This window comes from Trachypithecus francoisi, unplaced genomic scaffold (genome assembly GCF_009764315.1).
Source record: "Trachypithecus francoisi isolate TF-2019V2 unplaced genomic scaffold, Tfra_2.0 Lachesis_group3, whole genome shotgun sequence".
Classification (NCBI taxonomy): Eukaryota; Metazoa; Chordata; class Mammalia; order Primates; family Cercopithecidae; genus Trachypithecus; species Trachypithecus francoisi.
The window spans coordinates 137,460,643-137,467,313 of record NW_022681468.1 but is presented as its reverse complement, the minus strand read 5'-3'; positions in this window follow the sequence as shown (position 1 = coordinate 137,467,313).

Sequence of the window (6,671 nt, the reverse complement as noted above, 5' to 3'; positions counted from 1 at the left end):
CTTACCGAAACTGCTAGCATTGAGCTCCCCTAATGACTCTTCCATTTGCCAAGCCCCGTGGCTTCATACTGAATCCTCATTCTACTTGATATCTGAATTTACTGGCAATGTTTGTCGATTCCAACAAAATGTCCCTCAGAAACTTGGAAATAAGATTGCCCTCAAAGAGTTAAACTAGTAAAAAACCACAGAAAATGAATGCAATTCTGGGGGCAGGGAAGCAATCGAAAGACCCTAAGTGGCTGGATAAGGAATTTGGAAACCATCGAAACTCAGCCAGGATGTAGAATCTCAGACAGGAAGAATTGCACTGGAATTGCAACTAGAAAAACAAAAAGAGTTAATATTGCGCTCCTTTTGGAGAAACGAAGGAAGGTGTTTGTCAGCCAAGGAAGTATTGAAAGTAAAATGGTTCAATAGGCCAACTGTTTGACAAAGATACCCCTTAAGAATGTCTCACGCTGGGCTAACTGAGAAACTATAAGATCAACGACATATTTGTTCTCATTCTATACTCACAAAGTAATATACTGAAAATTTGCCTTTCCCTTAAGCAGAACTGCAGAGAGAAAGAAGAATGCACTAGTTAGGCCAACTGGAGCATTTAACAATTGTATTTTTATTAATAAATTGACCGGCATTCTAGTATATGTCCTATATTAATGTATTTGTGAACTTGGGTTAAAATCTGATAGACATACACTTATGATGAAACACAGCCTCAAGAAAATTGGCTGTGGCCGGCAGTGTCTCACTCCTAATCCCAGCACTTTGGGAGGCCAAGGCAGGCAAATCACTTGAGCTCAGCAGTTCAAGACCAGCCTGGCCAACATGGTGAATCTCTGTCTCTACAAAAAGAAAAAAAAAAGTTTTTTTTTCTTTTTCTTTTTCAGACAGACCACCCAGGCTGGAGTGCAATGGTGCAATCTCAGCTCACTGCAACCTCTGCCTCCTGGGTTCGAGCAATTCTGCCTCAGCCTCCCAAGTAGCTAGGATTACAGTTGCCCACCACCACACCCAGATAATTTTTTGTATTTTTAGTAGAGACAGGGCTTTCCCCATGTTGTTCAGGCTGGTCTTGAACCCCTGGCCTCAAGTGATCCACCCTCTTTGGCCTCCCAAAGTGCTGGGATTATAGGCGTGAGCCACCACACCTGGTCTTTTTTTTTTAATTGGCTATGTGATCTTGGTTAAAAAGAATCTGTTTCTGATAGTGACACTCCCAGGAGGGGAAGTTTGAATTTCTGGAGGGCAGACTTTGGTCAAATGGAGAATTCACCATGGGCAACGCTCCACTATACAGACTGCCTGGAAAGTCATTCTTTCCCAACTAACACCACTCTGCATCATTATGAACCTTAATGTGTGAAATGGCACACTGGTCCCCAGCACCCTGTTTCTCAAAACTCCCTTCTCTTGATCTCCAGGATACTATTGTCTCATGGATTTCCTCCTACTTGACCTGCCTGTTGAATCTTAACCTGCCTCTTAATGGGAGGATTCTAACAGTTCTGTCCTTGGATCCCCTTCTCTTCTAGGTTTACACAGCCACCAGGAAATAACTTCCACCTTCATAACTTTTTTCTTTTTTGAGACAAAGTATCACTCTGCCACCCACGCTAGGGTGCAGTGGCACGATCTCGGCTCACTGCAATTTGCCTCCTAGGTTCAAGTGATTCTCCTGACTCAGCTTCCCAAGTAGCTGGGACCACAGGCACATGCCAGCATGCCTGGCTAATTTTTTTATTTTTTAATAATTGTAGGCCAGGTGTGGTGGCTCACACCTGTAATCCCAGCACTTTGGGAGGCTGAGGTGGGTGGATCATCTGAGGTCAGGGGTTCGAGACCAGCCTGGCCAACATGGTAAAACCCTGTCTCTACTAAAAATACAAAAATTAGCTGGGCACGGTGGTGGGCACCTGTAATCCCAGCTACACGGGAGGTTGAGGCAAGAGAATTGCTCAAACCTAGGAGGTGGAGGTTGCAGTGAGCTGAGATCACATCACTGCACTCCAGCCTGGGCGACAAGAGCGAAACTGTCTCAAATAATACTACTACTAATAATTTGTAAAGACGGGGTGTTGCTTTCTTGGCCAGGCTGGTCTCAAACTCCTGGCCTCAAGTGCTCTGCCTGCCTCAGCCTCCCGAAGTGCTGGGATTACAGACTTGAGCCACTGGGCCCACTGGGCATTCATAGTTTCAACTGCCATCTAGGGATACCTTCTTTTTTGGGGCTTCATTTTATTGTACTTCTAGATACTGCGTTTTTCACAAATTGAAGGTTTCTGGCAACCCTGCCTCCAGCCTCTATAGGCGCCACTTCTCCAACACCATGTGCTCACTTTGTGTCTGTGTGTAACATTTGGGTAATTCTTGCAATATTTCAAACTTTTTCATTATTATTACATCTATTATAGTGATCTGTGATCAGTTATCTTTGATATTACTATTGTAATTTTGGGGGAGTACCACACACCACTCCCAAATAAGACAGTGAACTTAACCGATAAACGTGTATGCTCTGACTGCTCCACCAACCAGCATTCCCCTGTCTCTCTCTCCTTGGGCCTCCCTATCCCCTGAGACACAATGATATTGAAATTAGGCCAAATAGTAACCCTACAATGGCCTTTCAGTGTTCAAGTGAAAGAAGAGTTGCATATCTCTTCCTTTAAATCAAAGGCTAGAAATGGCCAGGTGCGGTGGCTCCTGCCTGTAATCCCTGAATTTTGAGAGGCTGGGGCTGGTGGATTGCTTGAGCCCAGGAGTTTGAAACCAGCCTTGGCAATATGGTAAACTTCATCTCTACCAAAAATACAAAAATTAGCCAGTCTCATAACCTGATCTCTAAAGAAACAAATAAATAGATTAAAATTTTTTTAAAGGCTGGAAATGATTAAGTTTAGTGAGGAAGGCATGTCAAAAGCTGAGACAAGGCTGGGCACGGTGGCTCAAGCCTGTAATCCCAGCACTTTGGGAGGCCGAGACGGGCGGATCACGAGGTCAGGAGATCGAGACCATCCTGGCTAACCCGGTGAAACCCCATCTCTACTAAAAATACAAAAAACTAGCCGGGCGAGGTGGCGGGCGCCTGTAGTCCCAGCTACTCGGGAGGCTGAGGCAGGAGAATGGCGTGAACCCGGGAGGCGGAGCTTGCAAGTGAGCTGAGATCCGGTCACTGCACTCCAGCCCCAGCGACAGAGCAAGACTCCGTCTCAAAAAAAAAAAAAAAAAAGAGCTGAGACAGCCAAAAACTAGGCCTTTTGTGCCGGAGAGTTAGCCAAGTTATGAATGCACAGGAAACGTTATTGAAGGAAATTGAAAGTGCTACTCCTGTGAACATATGAATGATATGAAAACGAGACAGCCTTATTGCTGATATAGTCCAAGTGTTAGTGATCTGTATAGACAGCAAACCAGCCACAACACTCCTTTAAGCCAAAGCCTAATCCAGAGCAAGGGCTTAACTGTCTTCAATTCTATGAAGTCTCAGAGAGGTGAGGAAGCTGCAGAAGAAAAGTTTGAAGCCAGCAGAGGTGAGTTCATGAAGTTTAAAGAAAGAAGGCATCTTCATTACATAAAAGTATAAGGTAAAGTAGAAAGTGCCGATGGAGAAGCTGCAGCAAGTTACCCAGAAGATCTAGCTAAGCTAATTGATGAAGGGGGCTACAGTGAGCAACAGATTTTCAGTGTGGACAAAACGACCTTCTGTTGGAAAATGTCATCCAGGACTTTCATACTAGAGAGAAGTCAATGCCTGACTTCGAAGCTTCAAAAGACAGGCTGACTCTCTTCTTAGGGGCTATTGCAGCTGGTGACTTTAAGCTGAAGCCAATGCTCATTTACTGTTCTGAAAATCCTAGGCTTCTAAATCTGCTCTACCTGTGCTCTGTAAATGGAACCACAAAGCCTGGATGACAGCACATCTGTTTAGAACATGGTTTAGTTTGACTTAGTTAATATTTTAAGCTCACATTGAGACCTACTGCTCAGAAAAAAAAAAAAAAAATCCTTTCAAAATATTATAGCTCATTAACAACGCACTTTCCTAAGAGCCCCGAAGGAGGTGTACAAGGAGATTAATGTGTTTTCATGCATTCTAACACAACATCCATCTTGTGGCCCATAGATCAAGGAATAATTTCAACTTTCAAGTCTATTTTTTTTTCTTTGAGATGCAGTCTTGCTCTGTTGCCCAGGCTGGAGTGCAGCGGGTGCAATCTCGGCTTACTGCAGCCTCTGCCTCTTGGGTTCCAGCGATTCTCCTGCCTCAGCCTCCTGGGTAGCTGGGATTAGCCACCACGCCTGGCTAATTTTTTAATTTTTAGTAGAGACGGGGTTTTGCCACGTTGACCAGGCTAGTTTCGAACTCTTGACCTTAGGTGATCTGCCTGCCTTGGCCTCCCAAAGTGCTTCAAGTCTTAATGGGAAATCCATTTTGTAAAGCTATAGCTGTCATATACAGTGATTCGTCTTATAGATGTGGGAAAACGAAACTGAAAACCTTCTGGAAAGAATTCACCATTCTAGATGCTATTAAGAACATTTGTGGGCCGGGCGCGGTGGCTCAAGCCTGTAATCCCAGCACTTTGGGAGGCCGAGACGGGCGGATCACGAGGTCAGGCGATCGAGACCATCCTGGCTAACAGGGTGAAACCCCGTCTCTACTAAAAATACAAAAAAAAAAAAAACTAGCCGGGCGAGGTGGCGGGCGCCTGTAGTCCCAGCTACTCCGGAGGCTGAGGCAGGAGAATGGCGTAAAACCCGGGAGGCGGAGCTTGCAGTGAGCTGAGATCCGGCCACTGCACTCCAGCCCGGGCGAAGGAGCAAGACTCCGTCTCAAAAAAAAAAAAAAAAAAAAAAGAACATTTGTGATTCAAGGGAGCAGGTCATTGTATCAACATTAACAGAAATTTGGAAGAAGTTAATTCCAACCCTCATGGATGACTTTGAGGTATTCAAGACTTCAGTGGAGGAAGTAACTGCGGATGTGACAAAAAGAGCAAGAGAACTACAAGTGGAACTTGACAATGTGACTGAATTACTGCAATATCACGATAAAATTTGAATGGATGAAGAATTGCTTCTTATGGATGAGCAAAGTAACTGGTTTCTTGAGATGGAATTTACTCCTGATGAAGATGCTGTGAATGTTGTTGAAATGACAACAAAAACTTCATTGGTACTCATTACCAACCTCTCTTCATCCTCCTCTCCCCAATTCCTTTGCAGCTTCTGGTAATCACCATTCCTCTCTCTACCTCCATGAGATCCACTTTTTTTTTTTAGCTCCCATATGAATGAGAACATGCTACACTTGACTTCCTCTGTCTGTTTTATTTCACTGAATATAATGACCCCAAATTCCATCCAGTTGCTGCAAATGACAGAATTTCATTCTTTTTTTATGGCTGAATAATATTCCATTATGTATGTATACTACAATTTCTATACCTATTCATCCATTGATGTACACCTAGGTTGACTCCATATCTTGGCTATTGTGAATAGTGCTGCAGTAAACATGGGAGTGTAGATATCTCTTTGACACATTGATTTCCTTTCTTTCCTTCTTCTTCTTCTTTTTTTTTTTTTTTTTGAGACAGTCTCACTCTGCCAACCCAGGCTGGAATGCAGTGGCTTACTGCAACCTGTGCCTGCTGGGTTCAAGTGATTCTCATGCCTCAGCCTCCTGAGTAACTGGGATTACAGGATGCACCACCACACCTGATTAATTTTTAGACACGGTTTCACCAGGCTGGTCTTGAACTCCTGATGACCTCAAGTGATCCACCTACCTTGTCCTCCCAAAGTGCTGAGATTACAGGTATGAGTCACTGTACTTGGCCAAGGATCTGAATTCTTTTCTTTTCTTTTTTTTAAACTAAAAACTTTTTTTTTTTTTTTTTTTTTTTTTTTGAGACGGAGTCTCGCTCTGTCGCCCGGGCTGAAGTGCAGTGGCCGGATCTCAGCTCACTGCAAGCTCCGCCTCCCGGGTTCACGCCATTCTCCTGCCTCAGCCTCCGGAGTAGCTGGGACTACAGACACCCGCCACGCCCGGCTAGATTTTTGTATTTTTTAGTAGAGACGGGGTTTCACCGTGTTAGCCAGGATGGTCTCGATCTCCTGACTTCGTGATCCGCCCGTCTCGGCCTCCCAAAGTGCTGGGATTACAGGCTTGAGCCACCGCGCCCGGCCTTTTTTTTTTTTTTTTTTGGAGACAGAGTCTTACTTGGTTGTCCAGGCTGGAGTGCAGTGGTGTGATCTTGGCTCACTACAACCTCCGCCTCCCAGGTTCAAACAATCCTCCCACCTCAGCCTCCCAAGCAGCTGGGATTACAAGTGTGTGCTACCACGCATAGCTAATTTTGTAGTTTTTTGTAGACAGAGTCTCACTGTGGTGTCCAGGCTGGTTTTGAACTCTGAGCTCAAGTGATCTGCCCACCTTGGCCTCCCAAAGTGCCGGGATTATAGGCGTGAGCCACTGCACACAGCCATATGTCTTCTTCTGAGAAATGTCCAGTCAGGTCTTTTGTGCATTTTAAAATTGAATTATTTGTTTGTTTGTTTTTTTGCTATTGTTTGAGTTCTTTATATATTCAATCTCTTGTTTGATGGAAGTTTGCAAAGTTTGTAGCTTCTCTTGTCTTCATTTGTTTACTCTGCTATGC